The 18729-nt window shown below is 40.6% G+C and overlaps 1 protein-coding gene across 8 annotated transcripts in view; it reads right to left on the bottom strand.

Annotated features, from left to right (window-relative positions):
* The window catches only part of ARHGAP12 (Rho GTPase activating protein 12), a 117614-nt gene that overhangs the window by 74442 nt on the left and 24443 nt on the right, over window positions 1-18729 (bottom strand). The gene's annotated exons all lie outside the window — the stretch shown is intronic.

An 18729-nucleotide genomic window follows, 5' to 3' on the forward strand; every position in this document is an offset into this window, starting at 1 on the left:
GCCGGTGGCTACAGCTCTGATTGGACCCCTAGCCTGGGAACCTCCATATGCCGCGGGAGCGGCCCAAGAAATAGCAAAAAGACCAAAAAAAAAAAAAAAAAGACTAAAATACTTAACAAATATTTATTTTTTTAAAATCTAACGGTTCTACTAAAACCCACAGTTCAGGAGTTCCCTTTGTGGTGCAGTGGAAAAGAATCTGACTAGTATCCATGAGGTGCAGGTTTGATCCCTGGCCTCACTCAGAGGGTCAGGGATCCAGTGTTGCCATGAGCTGTGGTGTAGGTCCCAGATGCAGCTCGGATCTGGCATTGCTGTGGCTGTGGAGCCTGAAAACTTCCACATGCCGAAGGTGTGGCCCTACCTAGAAAGACAAAAAACAAAAACAAAAACAAACCCCACAGTCCACAGTGTGTATTTAAAAACTATTGGTTAGTGGTGTTCATTTTGTAATGTACAGAAATATCAGAGTTCCCTGGTGGCCTAGCAGTTAAAGGTTCTGGTGTGGTCAGTGCAGTGGCTCAGATCACTGCTGTGGTGCAGGTTGGATCCTTGGCCTGGGAACGTCCACAATGCATCAGACATGGCCAAAAAATAATATAATAAAATTGCTATGTTGCTGTACACCAAGAAATAACAGTGTTTTAGGTCAATTATATTTCAACAAACAAACAAATTCATAGAAAAGGAGATCAGATTTGGGGTTACCAAAGGCAGAAAGGGGAAGGGTTGCTGGGAGGAGGAAAAATTAGATGAAGGTGGTCAAAAGATACAAACTTCCAATTACACAATAAATAGGTGCTAGGGATGTTATATACAACATGATTAATTAATACTGCTGTATGTTACATATGAAAAGAGAGTAAATCCTAAGTGTTGTCATCACAACCCTTTTTTTTCTTTTTTAAACCGTGTATCTACGTGAGATGATGCATGTTCACTAGACTTATTGTGGTAATCATTTCATTATGTACATAAGTTAAATCACTATACTGTAAGAAAGTTATACAATGTTATATGTTGATTATATCTCAATACAACTGGAAGACGAAAAAAAGCTTTAATTTGGTGTGGTCAAACTTCTCTGAAATACAAGGAAGTCATTGCAGATCCTATTTGCTATCAGCCTGCCTTGTTATGGTCTCAGAAAAATGTTTACCTGGAAAACTAAGCCTTACATGACTTCATGGGAAATAACCAAATGTAGATACACCCCTTTAAGTATCTACATCAAATTACTCCAGTAATTAAGTTCCACCTTTAATACTTTAATCAGATAGATAATTGTATTTCTATGACTTATACCTATACATTCACTTGGCTAAGTAAATCCGCTTTTGCTATTTTTCTTCTATTTTTACTTGAAGTGTCAAAAGTGTATAGCTCTAAAAAGAAAAAAGTGTATAGCTCTATCTTACATACGGGATCAAAGTAGTAAGACGACATAGTATACCTATACATAATAACAGATAGCACTTACACAGTATATTGCAGACCAGGCTTTATTCTAAGAACTTACATGAATTCAACCAATCTTCATTTAAAAAAACAAAAAAAAAACAAAAAAAAACAACCCTGACACAGGCACTACTATTATTCCCATCTTATAGACGGAGAAATAGCTCCAAAAAAGTTCAGGTACTTATTCAGGTTTAGCCAACGACAAAGTGACTGATCTGACCTTTGAACCCAGGCAAACGGGTTCTCTGCCTCTCTTACACTATGCTGCCTATATGCTTCCTTAATGGGTGAAAACTGCACCAAAGTTTTTAGAACTGAATTTTTAGAAGAGGTTAACAGTTATGAACTATAAAAAGTAAACCACACCAAAATTCAAGTCTTCTTTGGAAGTACATTGCAGACTAAATTGGAAAAACAAGAAAAGGACTTGTGCCAGTGAACAAAATAAGATTTCTGTTTGAAAACGCATATGTTAATTAGGAAACAGAACTGAGAAGTCAAGCTCTTTAATGTCATCTGATTTAACTAGAGCCTTTTATGCTCTTCTTCATTCACTTACTCATTCAAGAAACATTCAATACACTCTAACAGGACAGAAAAAAGTAACAGACAAATCCCTGTCCCTGAGAGGCGTTGCAACTCAGGAATGAGAAGCAAGGCTCAAAGCAGAAAGCGTATTTCCCCAACTTTACAGCATAAGCTTTCCCCCAAAACTAAATCATATCAATTTTCCATAAGAATATTAAAATTGACAAAGGATGATCAAATATAAACCTAGGGAGCAATGTCATGTTAAAAAATAAAAATAAAAACTTGTTTAAGACAGGAACATTATCCCTAGAGGTTAAAAAACAGAAATAAATGTCCTGGGCCAAAAGTTACATTGCAAGAGGCCCAATAGAGTATACAAAATACATAATGCACCCATTTAAACTGATTCTAAACAATGCGTCAACCATGAGTTTTCAAAAAATTTTGCTTGCCTCCTTAGAAGTTAGAAAATCTCTTTTGCAGGGTCTCCAATAGAAATCCACAGAGTTCAAAACTATTTTTTCAATAAAATTTTCCCTTAGCAAGCAATAACAAAACATAATACATAGCAGTGACTATTTTACCAAACATTCTGTGTGAGGCACTTGACTTACCTCATAAATGTTCTCAACACCCAAGAGTCTCATTCCTCATGAGGAAGTTGCTGAACCAAGATTTAAAACTAGGTTTATTTGATTTCAAAGTCCAGGCTATTACTCACTACCTGCCCTGTCTCTATCAGACAGAAGTAACAGTAATCATTTCCTAGAGCTGTGTTTAATGAATACTTTAGTTACCACGGTATAAAATAATTTTCAAATTTAAGAACTGGCACATTCTCTCTCCCTAAAGTTACGAACAGAAAAACAATAACAAGAAATATTAAGTGCTAAGTTATTCCACATTAATTTCATTTTGCCTATCTTTTAGTAAAAGATTTGAGAACATCGTTCCAGGGAGCTCCCCGCTGGTTGGGACTCGGCACTTTCACTGCTGCGGCCCCGGGATCAAGCTCTGGTCAGGGAACTGAGAGCCCACATGAAGCCACTGCACGCCATGGCCAAAAAAAGAGGTCCTGAGAGTTCCCCTTGCAGATTAGAGGTTACAAACACGACCAGTATCCATGAGGATGAGGGTTCAAATCCTGGCCTCACTCAGTGGGTTAAGGATCCAGCGTTGCCAGCTGCTGTGAGCTATGGTGTAGGTCAAAGACGTGGCTCAGATTCCGAATTGGTGTGGCTGTGCTGTAGGCTGGCTGCAGCTCCAATGTGACCCCTAGCCTCAGAACTTCGACATGTCTCGGGTGTGGCCCTAAAAAGCAAAAAAAAAAAAAAAAAAGAGGTCCTGTTCTTGCCTCTAGGAGAAAACTGTTCTATAATCTCTAAACCATGCCTGGCACAGCAAAGATAATCGATAAATATTTTAACTAATTAAATAACCCTCTCCTCTCTATAAGCAGGGCAACCACTCAACTCAGTTTACATTTCAAACATTACCTCCCACTGTCCCCAGAAGTACCTTCTCACTTATACTCATCAGAACAACTGTTCTGATTTTTGGTTTAGAACGTATGGCTGCTGCACATGATGCTACCAAAAGTCCAAGCTCAAAACAGTGGTTAACTATCCAGCTACTTTTGCAATGCAAAAATAAAAGAGGATGATTATCAGTGCAAAAGCCTGTTCCACTAAGAAACAGATTGCTTCATTCAGTAGGTAAAGTCACTGAGTGCCTGTAAGTATGGGGCGCTAGATGGTTTTTAGCAGAAAAAAAGAATTCGCAAGATAAATTTTGAGGAGCTCCCATCGCAGCTCAGCTGAAATGACTCTGGTTAGTATCCATGAGGATGTAGGTTCAATCCCTGACCTCGCTCAGTGGGTTAAGGATCTGGTGTTGCTGTGGTGTAGGCCAGCTGCTACAGCTCTGATTCTACCCCTAGCCCGGGAACCTCCATATGCTGCAGGTGCAGCCCTAAAAAGACCAAAAAAAAAAAAAAGATTAATTTTGAAATGGGAGTTTCCTGGTGGTCTGTGGTCTGGTGGTTAGATTCAGTGCTTTCACCACTGCTGCCTGGGTTCAATCCCTGGTCTGGGAACTGAGATCCCACATCGAGCTGCTGCACACCAGGACCAAAAAAAAAAAAAAAAATCAATTTTGAAGTAACAGAAAAAAAAAAAATCAAAATCACTTGGAAATTATTAAAAAAAACTCCCAAGACACACCCATCAATTTCTTTGTAAAAATGAGTTTCAGGAGTTCCCTGGTAGCCTAGTGGTTAAAAGGACCCAACATTGTCACTGCTGTGGCTCGGGTTTGAACCTTGGCCTGTGAGCTCCTGCATGCCATGAGGCAATCAAAAAAAATAAAAGTGACCATCTACATTTAAAAAATGATAGTAGACACAGCCTATCTAACCAAAACTGTTACCTAGAATTTTCCAACATTTTCATTTTTTGCAGAATTAGACAAATGACATCTGATAGTACAACTATTTTTTTCCCCTCTGGATGTAATACTAAGTATGTCCTAGAGATACTACAAACTAATAAATATACTACTGCAAAGACAATTAATAGTAATAATGATGACTACAAAAAGTCTGAGTCTTGCAAGAAAGGTTCAACAATTTTTCATATGCTTTTTTTCCTACTGCTGGAGAAGAGACTGAAACACACTAAACTCTGAGTTCCTTAAAGGCAGAACTAGTCTGCCTCGGCATCTACCCCAGCACATGGAAGGCCTTTACTCGGCACACAGACACACAGATACTGTATATTCAATTGGGCAAAAATGTCTGTCCCCCAGAAACACTGACTGAGGTTTCACTGCAATAAAAAATGGGTATTTACATGTTTCCGAAGACTTAAGGTTAATTATCTCCTTGCCCAAGCTTGCTTCAAATTTTAGTTCAACAAGGTAAATAGGAGTTCCCATTGTGGCACAGTGGAAAAAATCTGACTAGAACCATAAGGTTGCAGGTTTGATCCCTGGCTTGCTCAGTGGGTTAAGGATCTGGCATTGCCATGAGCTGTGGTGTACGTCACAGACACGGCTCAGATCCCATGTGGCTGTGGCTGCGTGGCTGTGGCTGTGGCATAGGCCAGCGGCTACAGCTCTGGTTAAACCCCTAGCCTGGGAACCTCCGCATTCCTTGGGTCCGGACTTAAAAAAAAAAAAAAAGGATCCTCTCTGCCAGTTGTTGTCTTGAAACAAAAAAGAAATGTGTTAATGAAAGTACTGAAAACCAGTCCTACCAGTGATTGAGCAGTCTCTTTATCTCTCTGCAAGTCATGCCTGAGGAACAACCAAGAAAACAAGGAGACTTGCCCCTCCCCCGCCCCCTGTAAGTTTTCCGTTTTCCGACTTCAGCACAAAAAATATCTAAAGGGAGTCTGACTACGGGAAATCTTTCCTTCCTCTTTTCCATCCTTACTGAGACACAAGCCTTTCACTTCTAGTCATTTCTACTTTTGCACATTCAAGGTTTTCAGATCTTGAAACTGAGTATTTTCACCCTGTGTCCTCTTTGTGGGGAATGGGACTTTATATATAATAATTTTTGATGTAAGTGTAAACTACTTCTAATGCAAGAAAATTCGAACACTTAAATAGTAACTATAGTTTACTGCATGTGTTTATGACAAATAAATTAAATTCTATGTATTGTTAAAAGATCAATGACTATATGCTTACCAAATTAACTGATAAAGAGATTATAATAAAGAATTCGTCTAGGAGCTCCTGTCATGGCTCAGTGGTTAATGAACCCAACTAGTATCCATGAGGACACAGGTTCAATCCCTGGTCTTGCTCAGTGGGTTAAGGATCCGGCGTTGCCGTGAGCTCCAGTGAAGGTCGCAGACACATCTTGGATCTGGTGTTGCTGTGGCTGTGGTATAGGCCTTTGGCTACAGCTCTGATTCAACCCTAGCCTGGGAACCTCCATATGTCTCAGATGTGGCCCTAAAAAGACAAAAGACAAAAAAAAAAAAAAAGAATTCATCTAACTGAAAAAGAGTTTATTCGCCAAAATGTCTCTAGCCAAGTTTTAAAACATTTTACCAAAAACTTTTATCATCATCAAACTCTATACCACCAACATATACCCTGTACCTGTACATAAAGGCATTAGATTCTAAGGAGAAGAATCTTGCAAAGCCTCAACCAAATAACATTTTCCCTTAACCAAATGCAGACCATCTCGCCAAAACAGCATTCTCAAACTTTTTGATTCCAGAGCCCCTTTCACCCGCTTCAAAATTACCTGGAACACAAAAGAACTTTTGTTCATGGAGGTAATAACTACTGACACTTAGTATTAGGGGTTAAAACTAGGAAATTTCATTCAATAAATTCATTTAAAAATAATACACCTGTTAATATGAATATGAATTTAGAAAGATAATGACAGTCACCCTCAAAAATATCAGCGAAGAAAATAGCACCATTTTACATTTATACATCTCTTCATTATCTGGATTCTCATTTCTACAACTACAGTAAATCTGTTGCATAGGTTGTTCTGGTTGGAGCACCAGAAGAAAAAAATGGTCTTAGGCAGGCATGCAGATCATAAAAGAATTATTCTAATAAGCTTTACAGGTAATCGTGGACATTCCTGCAAAATTCAATGAGTTAAGTAGTTTCTTCCTTACTTTTTTTTTTTTTTTTTTGCCATGCCTGCCGCATTAGGAAACTTCCTGGGCCAGGACTTGAACCAAGCCACAGCAGTGACCCAAACCTGCAGTGACAACACCAGATCCTTAACCCTCTGCACCACAAGAGAACTCTCAGGAGTAGTTTCTTGTTTCTTTTTTGGCCAGCTCGTGGCATATGGAGTTCCCAGGCCATGGATCAGATCCAAGCCACAGCTGCGGCAACTCAGGATCCTTAACCCACTGTGCCAGGCCAAGGATTGAACCTATGTCGCAGCACTCCTAAGACATCAGGGATTCAATTGTATCACAGTGGGAACTTCACCATTAGTTTTTTCAAGATTAGTTACAATGTAGAATCTAAAAGCACATCAACTATTTGTACTCTGTCACATTAAAATCCACAGGTCTATCTTGCCTTTGAATGACTCTTATATCCTTCATGCACTGGTCATTTGAAAAATATTAATTCACTGAGTTTGGCTTATTTTATTTTCCCAATGTTGAAACATTTCATTATACAGTATCAAAAACAAAAAACAAATACAAAATCTTTAATATCGCCACTGCTTTCATCAGCAAAGTCTTGAGACTAAAAACCTATAAGCTTGTGGGGGCACATACAAGTTTTCAAGATTCTAATTTTCACTTAAAGGCTGAATTTTATCATTTGTAACAAAAATCAATTTTTTAAAGTAATAGGCTTATTACTTTGTTCATTTCTGAGAAAATGTCTTAACAAATGCCATATTGTGTATAAGCAATTTGTCACACATTCAAGTAAAATTGGTGTTCCATTTAAAAAGTGACTGGTTATAAACTCACAACTCAAATCAAACAAGGTCAGAATTGTAATCCAATTATTTTTAAGGGTATAAATACTCCCCTAACTTCATAAACTGAGCATGTGCAATTGTTTTCAATGTAAAGTTACTCCTATCTACATTATAAAGCAGTTCAAGCAACCACATATGTAAGCATTTATTCTAATGCATGACACAGTAACACTGGTGAGTTCCTTCCACCATCCTATCTCTATAGTATTGGTTTTTTTAATGAATCTCCACTAATTTTTTATTTTTCTATTTCTCATTTAAAACCAAGTTGTCACTCGCCTACTTTCAAGTTACTTGAGTTCCAAACCATGAGACAGAAAAACAGGTAGTATTCAACCAAAGATTATGAAAATAAGGCTTCAGAGGTCAAGCATCTTGCAGAAAGTCTCCGAGACACAAATTTCTCTGGTTTAGAAGCCCATTCCTGGCTCTCTTCCTTTAATATACCAAGTTACACTCACGATTTTCCAGAAATTTGAGCTCTAGTGTTATTATAAACAATTGTTATGATAAAATTGTTTGAGTAGTCATTCTGAGTTTAAACCATCTGTCTGGCATTTACTGAAGCAATTACTAAAGAGATTCTATGCATAGAGATGAGATTTTTCTCAACAAAAATGCAAAAATGTTTCCACATCTGTTGTTTTTGTTGATATGTCACCTAGATTAGCAAATTCTTTCCTAGAAAGAAAACAAGGTGAAAATAGAAATTTTTTTTTTTTTTCTGGCTGCACCCCTGCTATGTGGTATTTCCTGGTCCAGGAATCAAACCCATGCCATAGCAGTGACCTGAGCTGCTAAAGTGATGATGTCAGACCCTTAACCTGCTGTGCCACAATTCTTAACTTCTAGAACATTTTTAATGTACACATTTTTTAATTACTCAAAGTTATGTCTTTTTCGACAATCTTTTTCTACTGCTACTCTACTACAATCATACTAAAATGATGTACGTTTGTGTATACATACATACATATTTATCTAAAAAGACAGAGAAAGAAACTGCCACTACCTCAAGTCAACTGACACTATGCCTTTACTCTTTTTTTTTTTTTGTCTTTTTAGGGCTATACCTGTGCCATATGCAGGTTCCCAGGCTAGGAGTCAAATAGGAGCTGTAGTTGCTGGCCTACACCACAGTCAGATCCAAGCCACGTCTGAGACCTACACCACAACTCACGGCAATGCCGGAACCTTAACACACTGAGCAAGGCCAAGGATCGAACCTGTGTCCTCATGGATACTAGTCAAATTCGTTTCTGCTGAGCCACAACGGGAACTCCTACTCTTTAAATACAATGTCTAAGGCTTTTTAAAATCACAGACTGTAAAATTCACACATCAAAGTCCATCAGAATCAGTCTACAGATGAGAAGACATTTACATGCAGTTGACCATACACAGTATCCAAGAATTCTAAAACGTAAGAAATATATTCATTCCATATTCCAAAAGGCAGATATATCACAATTATTTATAATTGTGCCATATGGACATTTACTGTTTCTGACTGCCTGGCACACCTCTTTCTCAAGTTCTAGTACGAGCACTATTCCTTCATCTGCCCTCCCCGAAATGATGAAATTCTTTTTGTTTGTTTGTTTTGTTTTTTTGGCCATGCCCACAGCATTCGGAAGTTCCCAGACCAGTGATCAAACCCACGCCACATCAGGGACTGAGCCACTGCAGAGACAGTGCCACTGAGCCACAGGGGGAACTCCCCATGTGATGGGATTCTGATGGGACTGCCAATCACACTACCCTGCACACCTCGTACCTCCTTTGTGAAGGGGTGGGCCATACATATGGTTGTGACAGAACAGAATGCTCAGCCTTCCTACCACAGTAACTGGCCCAGAGATGAGTATAAGACTTAATTAAGCTAAGATGAGCTTTCCCTGCAAAGGATTTTACATATGAAATTCAGGTCTTTCTTTGGAATCTATGATGATAAAAGCCTGGAGCTGTGAGTGGCTACAACCTGTGTATGAGAGTTCTCCAGCGAAGCAGATACTGCAAGATAAAGATAATAAAAAGAGATTTATTTCAAGGAATTGGCTCACGTAATCGTGAAGGCCTGGCAAGTTCAAAATCTGCAGGGCAGGCTGGAAACCAAGGAAGGAGCAGCATTTAGAACTCAAAGGCAGCCTGCTGGCAGAATTCCTTCTTACCACAGGTGGGGGGTGAGGAGGGATGGGCTGGGGATTTGGGATTAGCATATGCACAATGAGGTAGAAGGAATGACTGGCCAGCAGGGACCTGCTGTTTAGCACAGGAAGCTCTACCCAGTATTCTTTGATAATCTATGTGGGAAAAGCATCTGAAAAAGAATGGATGTGTCCATAACTCTGTAACTGAGTAACTCTGTTGTTCAGCAAAAATTATCACAACCTTGTAAATCAACTATACGTTGATAAAATGTTTAAGAAATGGAAATTTTTTTTTGGGGGGGGACCTTTTTAGGGCCGCACTCAGGGCATACGCTAGGGGTCGAATCTGAGCTACAGCTGCCAGCCTACACTGCAGCAACAGCAATGCCAGATCTGAGCCACATCTATAACCTACACCACAGCTCAGGTAAACAGTGGATCCTTAACCCACTGAGTGAGGTCAGGGATCAAATGCTCATCCTCATGGAGACAGGTCATATTCATTTCTGCTGTGCCACAATGAGAACTCCAAGAATTCCTCCTTATTGAGGGGAGGTTCTATCCTCTGTTCTATTAAGGCCTTCAACTGATTGCATAAGTGAGACCCAAGCATATAAGGGAGGACAATTCACTTTTCCTCAAAGTCCCCCAACTTATATACTAATCTCACTCAAAAAACAGCTTCAGAGAAACATTCAGAATAATATCTAATGAAATATCTGGGCACCGTGGTATATATAACCAAACTGACACATAAAATTAAACATCACAAGTTCACCTCTTACCAACTGTAGACAATATGTATTAATTACATTACGTTGGCTTTTTTAAATCAGTATTGCCTTCACTATACAGATTATTTACCACATTATTTGTTGTCAAAAATTTGCTGGCAGAAATAGACAGGATACAGCTCTTCCCTCTGGCCTTCTCGGCTCTTGATTGCAATGACCTGGCAGAGAATCGGAATGAAGTGGGAAGACCCAGAGATTCAACCTCAAAAGAAGAAGAGGATATGGTGGACAACTATTATTAGTATCCCTTATTCTGGGAACAGCAGGTCTGCTACTTCTTTTGGAGAAATGCTTCTCCTCAAAACTCCAACCAAGCATTTGGGATCTGGTCCAACCATACCCCTGGCCATAAGTATATCCCAAGCCAAGCCAACTCACTCTCCAGGATTTTCTTTTTGTCACCCAGCAGCATATGGAGTCCTTACGCCAGGCATCAGATCTGAGCCACAGTTGTGACCTACATCACAGCTGCAGCAATGCTGGATCCCTTAACCCCCTATGCTGGGCCAGGGATTGAACCTGTGTTCTGGCAATGCGGAGACACCTCTGATCCCATTGCACCACAGTAGGAACTCCTCTCCAGGATTTTCTGAATTAGAACTAAAGGATGAAAAATACATGCTCTAATAAGAAGCTAAAGCTATGACCCTAGCACTTGCCAGCAACTGTCTACAGCATTGTCAAAGTCTGGAAGAATGACGAGATCATGGAGAAGGAATGAGAGATGAGAGACAGAAAGGACAAAAGGAAACCTAATAGTAAGAACTCCCTAGTCCCAATCATCCCTCACGCATCAATGAATAAACCCTTCCTATAGCTTGGTTACATAAGCCAATAAGTTCCCTTTTGCCTAAACTAGTCCTCGATGGGTTTCCACCACTAAGTTCTGACTGCTACACAGCAATTAGAGCAGAAAAACTGTGACTGGTCTTGCTAATCCCTAAGACTGCCTGTACGTATATTACTAAGAGTGAATGGAATTTAACATCATGCCAGGGGCTTCCTTTTGTGCCAGATACACAAGCCATTTCACACATAGGATTTCATGTAAATATAACAATTCTCAGTTCCAACTTCAGAGGTGAGAAAACTGAGGTTCAAAAATTAAAAGCCTTGACCATGGACATGAAACTAGGCAGTAGCAGATTTTAAATCCCAAAAGCCACAGCTATCTTAACTCAAGTTCAGACACCACATTGCATTAAGTAAAAAAAGGTAAAATCAACAATACCAGTGTCCAGGAGACAACTCCAACTGCTTTCTAAGTAAGATGCTGACTTTCACCCATACTTTACCAAAGAACATGATGATAGAAATACTGAGAATTAGGGTTTCAGACAAATTCACCAAAACTTATTCAAGCCCTTGATATGGTAGAAGTCATCAGCCCCAGACTCCTAAAATTGCGGATTTCGGAACTGCTCTAAGCAAAAGCTGTGCTGAGTCTGAGCAGGTGACAAGGCAGCATTTCAGAGAATTGTAAGAAAGCTAAGTCATGACTCCACTGGTTCCAGCAGGGCGGCAGGGGGAGGACTTAACAAAAAGACTCACCAACAGCGAGTGAGGATTTGGATGAAAGGGGACATTCTTCATTGTCACTATACAGAGCTAATTTATATCTGTTTTTAGATTCAGCACCATCTTTGTGGAACAAGATTTAGGAAAATCTCTAACAAACACTGAAACCTTTTATACCTAATCCCGAATTAACCAGAAAATCCAATTAGCCTGAAAAATTATATCTCTCAGCATTCTTCTTTGTATAATAAATATTGTTTGCCTAATAGGTTTTTTAAAATATTCCCTACACTGAAATTGCAAATACAGTATGAATCTTCGCAGTAAATACATAGATGTATATATGCACGTATAATTAAAATCTGTATTTTTAAATACAATAAACATCTATATTAACAGTCCACATAATCTGGGAATTAAGACTAAAAGCAGACATTCAAACACTTTTCAATTAGAGACAAAGCTTTAATCTATAACAAGTTAGGAGTTCCCATTGTGGCTCAGTGGGTTAAGGACCCAAAGCTATCTCTGTGAGGATGTGGATTTGATTCCTGGTCTGGCTCAATGGATTAAGGATCCATCACTACCATAAGCTGCAGTGTAGGTTGCAGCTGTGGCTAGGACCCATCGTTGCTGTGGCTAAGGGGTAGGCCTGCAGCTACAGCTCCAATTCCACCCTTAGCCCAGGAACTTCCACATGCTACACATGTGGTAGCATGCTACAGGTGCAGCCAGAAAAAAAAACAAAAACTAAAAGTTAGAGAAGTGATTTTGTGAACCCAGCATACTATGATAACACCTCAAAATGTTGATGAATTATTCCATGTATAGTTTTCCAGATTAACATTAGATTTCAAATGACAGAAAAGACATTAGTCTAGCACTGTCAATGAAAAAACTTGTTCTATAAATATATCTCTCAACATATAAAGCTAGTACAGAACATAATTTAAACATTTCCAGATTTATAGTCATCATAAATATTCATAATATATTTTTAAAATAACAAGATTGATTCTAAGCTTTACAGTATATTGGCCTTCTTCCTAAAGTCATCATTTTTCTTTCTCACATCTTACCAGCCTCATAGACAAAGATTTACCATTTTGACTCTCCAGTTTTACTTTCTTTCTTTTTTTTTTTTTTTGCCTTTTCTAGGGCCGCTTCCACGGCATATGGAGGTTCCCAGGCTAGGGGTCTAATTGGAGCTATATCTCCATCCTACCCCACAGCCACAACAACGCAGGATCCCCAGCTGCATCTGCGACCTTCACCACAGCTGACGGCCAGGGATCAAACCCACAACCTCATGGTTCCTAGTCGGATTCGTTAACCACTGAGCCACAACAGGAACTCCATTGACTCTCCAGTTTTAGACCACACTTTCTAACTACAGGAAACTGGACAGCTTAATACTCAAGGCTGGCAAGACACATATATTAAAGGAGTATTAATGAGATCATGAGAGAAAACGGGGCACCAGGAGCAAAGCATATAGTTTTTAAGGCTGCCGTAAGGTTTGGAACTCTGAACTAATAACTATGACTTTCAAAGTTTCATCTTCAGGTCAACCATTAGTTTAAACTTGAAATGACCAAAAAACTTGCTCCTCTGATAAAGATACTGCATATAACGAGTCCATTTTACTGGGGGGAGGGGGGCTGCCAACCTGAATTTTATGATTTTTTGACTCAAATTTTGAAATCTCTATATTGCATTACAACATTTTATCCCCAACTCCACCTTTCTAATAACATTCTTCATAAAAATTATGCTGTGTCAAGGGTCATGGCACTTCTGGATGACTGGTTTCCAAAGAGAAACACGCCATCTGTGATGGGACATTTATCTAGGTTTCCCCTTCCCCTTCCACGTATTTATGGGTAAACAATGGTCATCATTAGGGAAGCATTTAGCACGTCTACTCCGTACCAGGGAACCATACTAGGCACCTGATATACAGAGACAAACAGGATATGGTAAAGAGCTTGGCCTTGGAGATGACAGGTTGACTAGTGAGAAGGAGACGATCACACATGTGATGAGTACAACAAATGCAAAGGACAAGGCACTCTGGAAGCTTACGATGAGAGGACACCCCAAGAGAAGCAGCGCACTCTGGAAGCTTACAATGAGTGGACACCCCAAGAGAAGCAGAAAAAGACCGTAAGAAGTCAGGACAACAGACACTCAAAAGCTCATCAATCGCTTCCAGTCCTAGGAAAAGGAGGAAATGTACTTTACCTTATTCCCGTCACTACATATAAATAAAAACACTGATACAACTAGAGATTCTCATACTAAGCGAGGTAAGTGAGAAAGAGAAAGACATACACCGTATATCACTTATATGTGGAATCTAAACTATGGCATAAATGAACCTATCTACAAAACAGAACAGACTCACTGTCATAGAGAACAGACCTGGGGTTGCCGAGGGGGAGGGAGTGGGATGGATGGACGGGGAGTTTGGGGTGAGCAGGTGCAAATTATTACATTGAGAATGGATAAGCAATGAGGTCCTACTGTACAGCACAGGGAACTACATCCAATCCCTCAGGATAGAACGTGGCGGAAGATGGGAATGTGTATGTATGCATGACTGGGTCATGCCGCTGTACAGCTAAAACTGGTACAACACTTTTTTGAAAAGGGAAATAAATAAATAAAAACACTGGACATAATATATAAAACAAAAAGAAGATAAGTCTGAAAGGCAGAGAGAAGGTAAACCAACTGTGACCTCAGGCCTCCATGAACAACATGCTGGTGTGTTCTCTGGGTTTACTCACACACTCAGGTTTGAAGGGGGAAGTCGGCAACCCAGAAACACCAAATGGCACAGACCAAAAAAGCCCCAACAAATCCCTGCTCTACACTGAGCAGAAGAATCAGAAAAGTAGAAGGACAGCAAGACTGAAAGCTTTTAGATATCCCCACTCTACTCCAGCCAAAGGCCACAGAGCAAACCAATGATTCCACCCACACACCACCAGCAGTGGTGAGCAGGGCTGTAACAAGGCACCCCAAAACCCCCACAAGGGTGATGTCAGAAAAAGGCAGAGGAAGGCAGCAGGGTAGTCACTGAGAGACAGTCACAAGACCGCCCCCCCAACCCACACAGAGGAGGCTCAGGAGAGAGTCAGAGCTTTCAACACTGCCAAGTGCCAAGGAGGCCATTCTCTAACCCTGATGTTAGCCATGTGGGCCAAGTAACGAGACACTTCAACCCCTCCCAGCCAGGAAGGTAGCAGACAGATTTCCTGGGGAGCCAGACATTAAGGAGGGAAGCTCAGAAAAAGCCCAAAACAAGGATACTTGAAGAATTTAAACCCTCTGGTACCTACAACTACATCAAACACTAAACACAGTGCAATTTCTAGCCAGATCAACAATGCACACTAGAGGCCTATTTATTCCATTCCTATTACACAATAAAAAATGGCTCTCAATTAAAACTGCAAGGCCTGGCAAAAGGCACCAAAAAAACATCTAAAGAGCTAAAGCTAGCATCAGATATGCCATAGACGTTGAAATTATCAGGCAGGGAATTTAAAATAACTGCTATTAATATTTTAAACACTGTAAAGGAGAAAGCAGACAACATACAAGAACCAGTGAGTAATGCAAGCAGACTGATGAAAAACGTAAAACAGATTCAAAAGGAAATGCCACAAATTAATATCTGTAACAGAAAATGACTTTAATGTGATGATCAAGAGACTGGACACACCTGGGAAAAGAACTGATGAGCTTGAAGATATGTCAATAGAAATGTTCCAAACTGAATGCAGGACAAATTACCAAAACCAACACAGATATCAAAACACCAAAATTCCATACTGTGGCATATAGAAATTCCCAGGCTAGGGGTTGAATCGGAGCTGGAGCTGCAGCTGCTGGCCTACATCACGGCCATAGCAACACCAGATCTGAGCTGCATCTGTAACCTACACCACAGCTTACAGCAATGTCAGATCCTTAACCCACTGAGAGAGGCCAGGGATTGAACCCACGTCCTCATGGATACGAGTTCATTTCCGATGAGCCACAAGGGGAACTCCCTCTTTTCTTTTTGTTGGCTACCATCTATCTATTCGTGAAATGACTTCCTCCTCCTCCTCAGTCCGTGTGGCTTTGGGAGGCCATGTGCTCTTGGAATGGGCAGTTGTGGTGTCCCTCACCTCGCCAGTAATAATACATCAACTTTCCGGCCAGAGTGAGGGGTTCAGGGGTTCTTTCTTCAGGGACTGATGTGGGTGCTGGGTGAAACATGGTCTCCTAGGATCACAGGGGCGGTGGATCACGGAAAACTGGAATTCTTCCATCTTTTTAGGCCTATATATAGGCCTCCTTCACCCCATGTGAAAACATTCTCTGGAGTTCGATCCCTGGCCCAGGGAACTTCCATATGCCGAGGGCAATTCAGGGAAGTTCCCACTGTGGCTCAGTGGTAACCAGCCCGACTAGTATCCATGAGGATGCAGGTTTGATCCCTGGACTTGCTCACTGGGTTAAGGATCCAGCATTGCCACAAGCTGCAGTGGAGGTCACAGGTGCTATAAGGAGTTAAGAAGAGGTCTGGCTAGAAAATCTAATAAAGAATTCTCTTCGTGGCTCAGTGGAAACGAATCTAATACCCATGAGGACGGCAGGCTCAATCCCTAGCCTCGATAAGTGGGTTATGGATCCAGCACTGCTGTGCACTGTGGTGTAGGTCGCAGACACGGCTTGGATCTGGTGTTGCTGTGGCTGTGATATAGGCTGGCGGCTACAGCTCCAATTCTAGCCCTATCCTGAGAACTTCCATATGCCACAGGAGTGGCCCTAAAAAGACAAAAAATAAAAAGAAAAAAACATAGAAAATCTAATAGGATTTTCGAGTTCAGGAGAGGCTGGGAGCCAGGACTTTACACACAGGGAATTTAAGATGACCGCAACTGGGAGAACACAGGCCGATAGTGTACCTACACATAAAATGTCATTTCCAGTGTCAAACACTGGTGACAGGAATTCCCATCGTGGCTCAGTGGTTAACAAATCTGACTAGGAACCATGAGGTTGAGGGTTCAATCCCTGGCCTCGCTCAGTAGGTTAAGGATCCAGCATTGCTGTGAGCTGTAGTGTAGGTCCCAGACTCGGCTCAGTTCTGGCGTTGCTGTGGCTCTGGCGTAGGCCAGCGGCTACAGCTCCAATTAGACCCCTAGCCTGGGAACCTCCATGTGCCGCAGGTGCGGCCCTAAAAAGACAAAAAAATAAAGAAAATAAAAAATAAAAAACAAACAGTGGTGACAGCTAGATGGAAACGAAAACACGTGTACAGTAAGGAACCATGTGCAAAAAATTCCAGGATACATGATATTGTCTCTGACAGAGCATCACATAAAGACTGCAGAAAAGACTAAGACGATGACACTGAACTGACAATGCTCTCACATAACTCCCCCAATCTCAAGCCATCAGAAATTTTTCTAGAGAACCTTCCCTTTTTCCTATTCCACTCAAAATGTCACAAGAAAAATTAAAAACCTACAAAAGAAAAAGAACATACCAGTTCCATTACAACCAGACCACACCTAAGGGCAGGCTCACAATTATTCACTGACTCAGCTTGATAAATAAATCTTTCAAGAGAATTTAGGCCAAAAATTTACTTTTAAATCACTTAAAACTAGACTTTCTAAATAAATGCAAGCTTCAGTTTTGGGCATATGCTTTGAAACTTACTTCATGTTACTTGACAAACTGGCACAATCTATTCTCAAAGGAGAAAAAAAAAATCAAACCATAGACACAATTTTCTAAGCATTCAATGCAAGACACTTAAGACAAAAGAGCATGAACAGAGGTAAAGATTTGAGCCCACCTGCACTCACTCGCTCTCAAGCACGCACTCACCTCTCTATCTTTCTCCCTCTCTCTCCATCTCTCTCTCTATACATACACACACACACACACACACACACACACACACATTTTTTTTTTCTGGCCATGCCTTAGGCACGTGGAAGTCCCCAGGCTACAGGTCGAACCTGAACCACAGCAGTGACAACACCACATCCTTAACCTGAGGCACCACTTCTAGGGACCTTCTCTATATATTTTTGCTGTTTTCTTTCTAAGGCTGCACCTAGGGCATAGAGAAGTTCCAGGCTAGGGGTCCAATCAGAGCTCCAACTGCCAGGCTACACCACAGTCACAGCAACACAGGATCCAAGCTGCCTGTGAGACCTACACCACAACTCACGGCAACACAAGACCCTTAACCCACTGATCGAGGCCAGGGTTCGAACCCAGATCCTCATGGAGACTAGGCCTTAACCTGCAGAGCCACAAAGGGAATTCCCCTCTATATATACTTTTAATATTCAAGGTTAATAAACAAGTTTCAAAGAATAAGAGTTAGTAGTTAATAGGGAGTTCCCCTGTGGCTCAGCAGTTAATGAACCCAGGAGTATCTATGAGGTTGCGGGTTCAATCCCTGGCCTCAATCAGTGGGTTAAGGATCCGGCACTGCTGTGAGCTGTAGTGTAGGTCACAGACTCAGCTCAGATCCCCAGTTGCTGTGGCTCTGATGTAGGCCTGCAGCTGGAGCTCCAATCTGACCCCTGGCCTGGGAACCTCCATATGCCGAGAGTGGTCCTAAAAAGACAAAAAATAAAAATAAATAAATAAATAATTTTTTTAATTAAAAAAAAAGATGGTTAAAAAATGCTTTAAAAAAGTTAATAGTTAATATTCCAGCAACATCATCCTGTCATATTCATCATTACCTGAAGATTTA

Source organism: Phacochoerus africanus, chromosome 12 (genome assembly GCF_016906955.1).
Source record: "Phacochoerus africanus isolate WHEZ1 chromosome 12, ROS_Pafr_v1, whole genome shotgun sequence".
Taxonomy (NCBI): domain Eukaryota; kingdom Metazoa; phylum Chordata; class Mammalia; order Artiodactyla; family Suidae; genus Phacochoerus; species Phacochoerus africanus.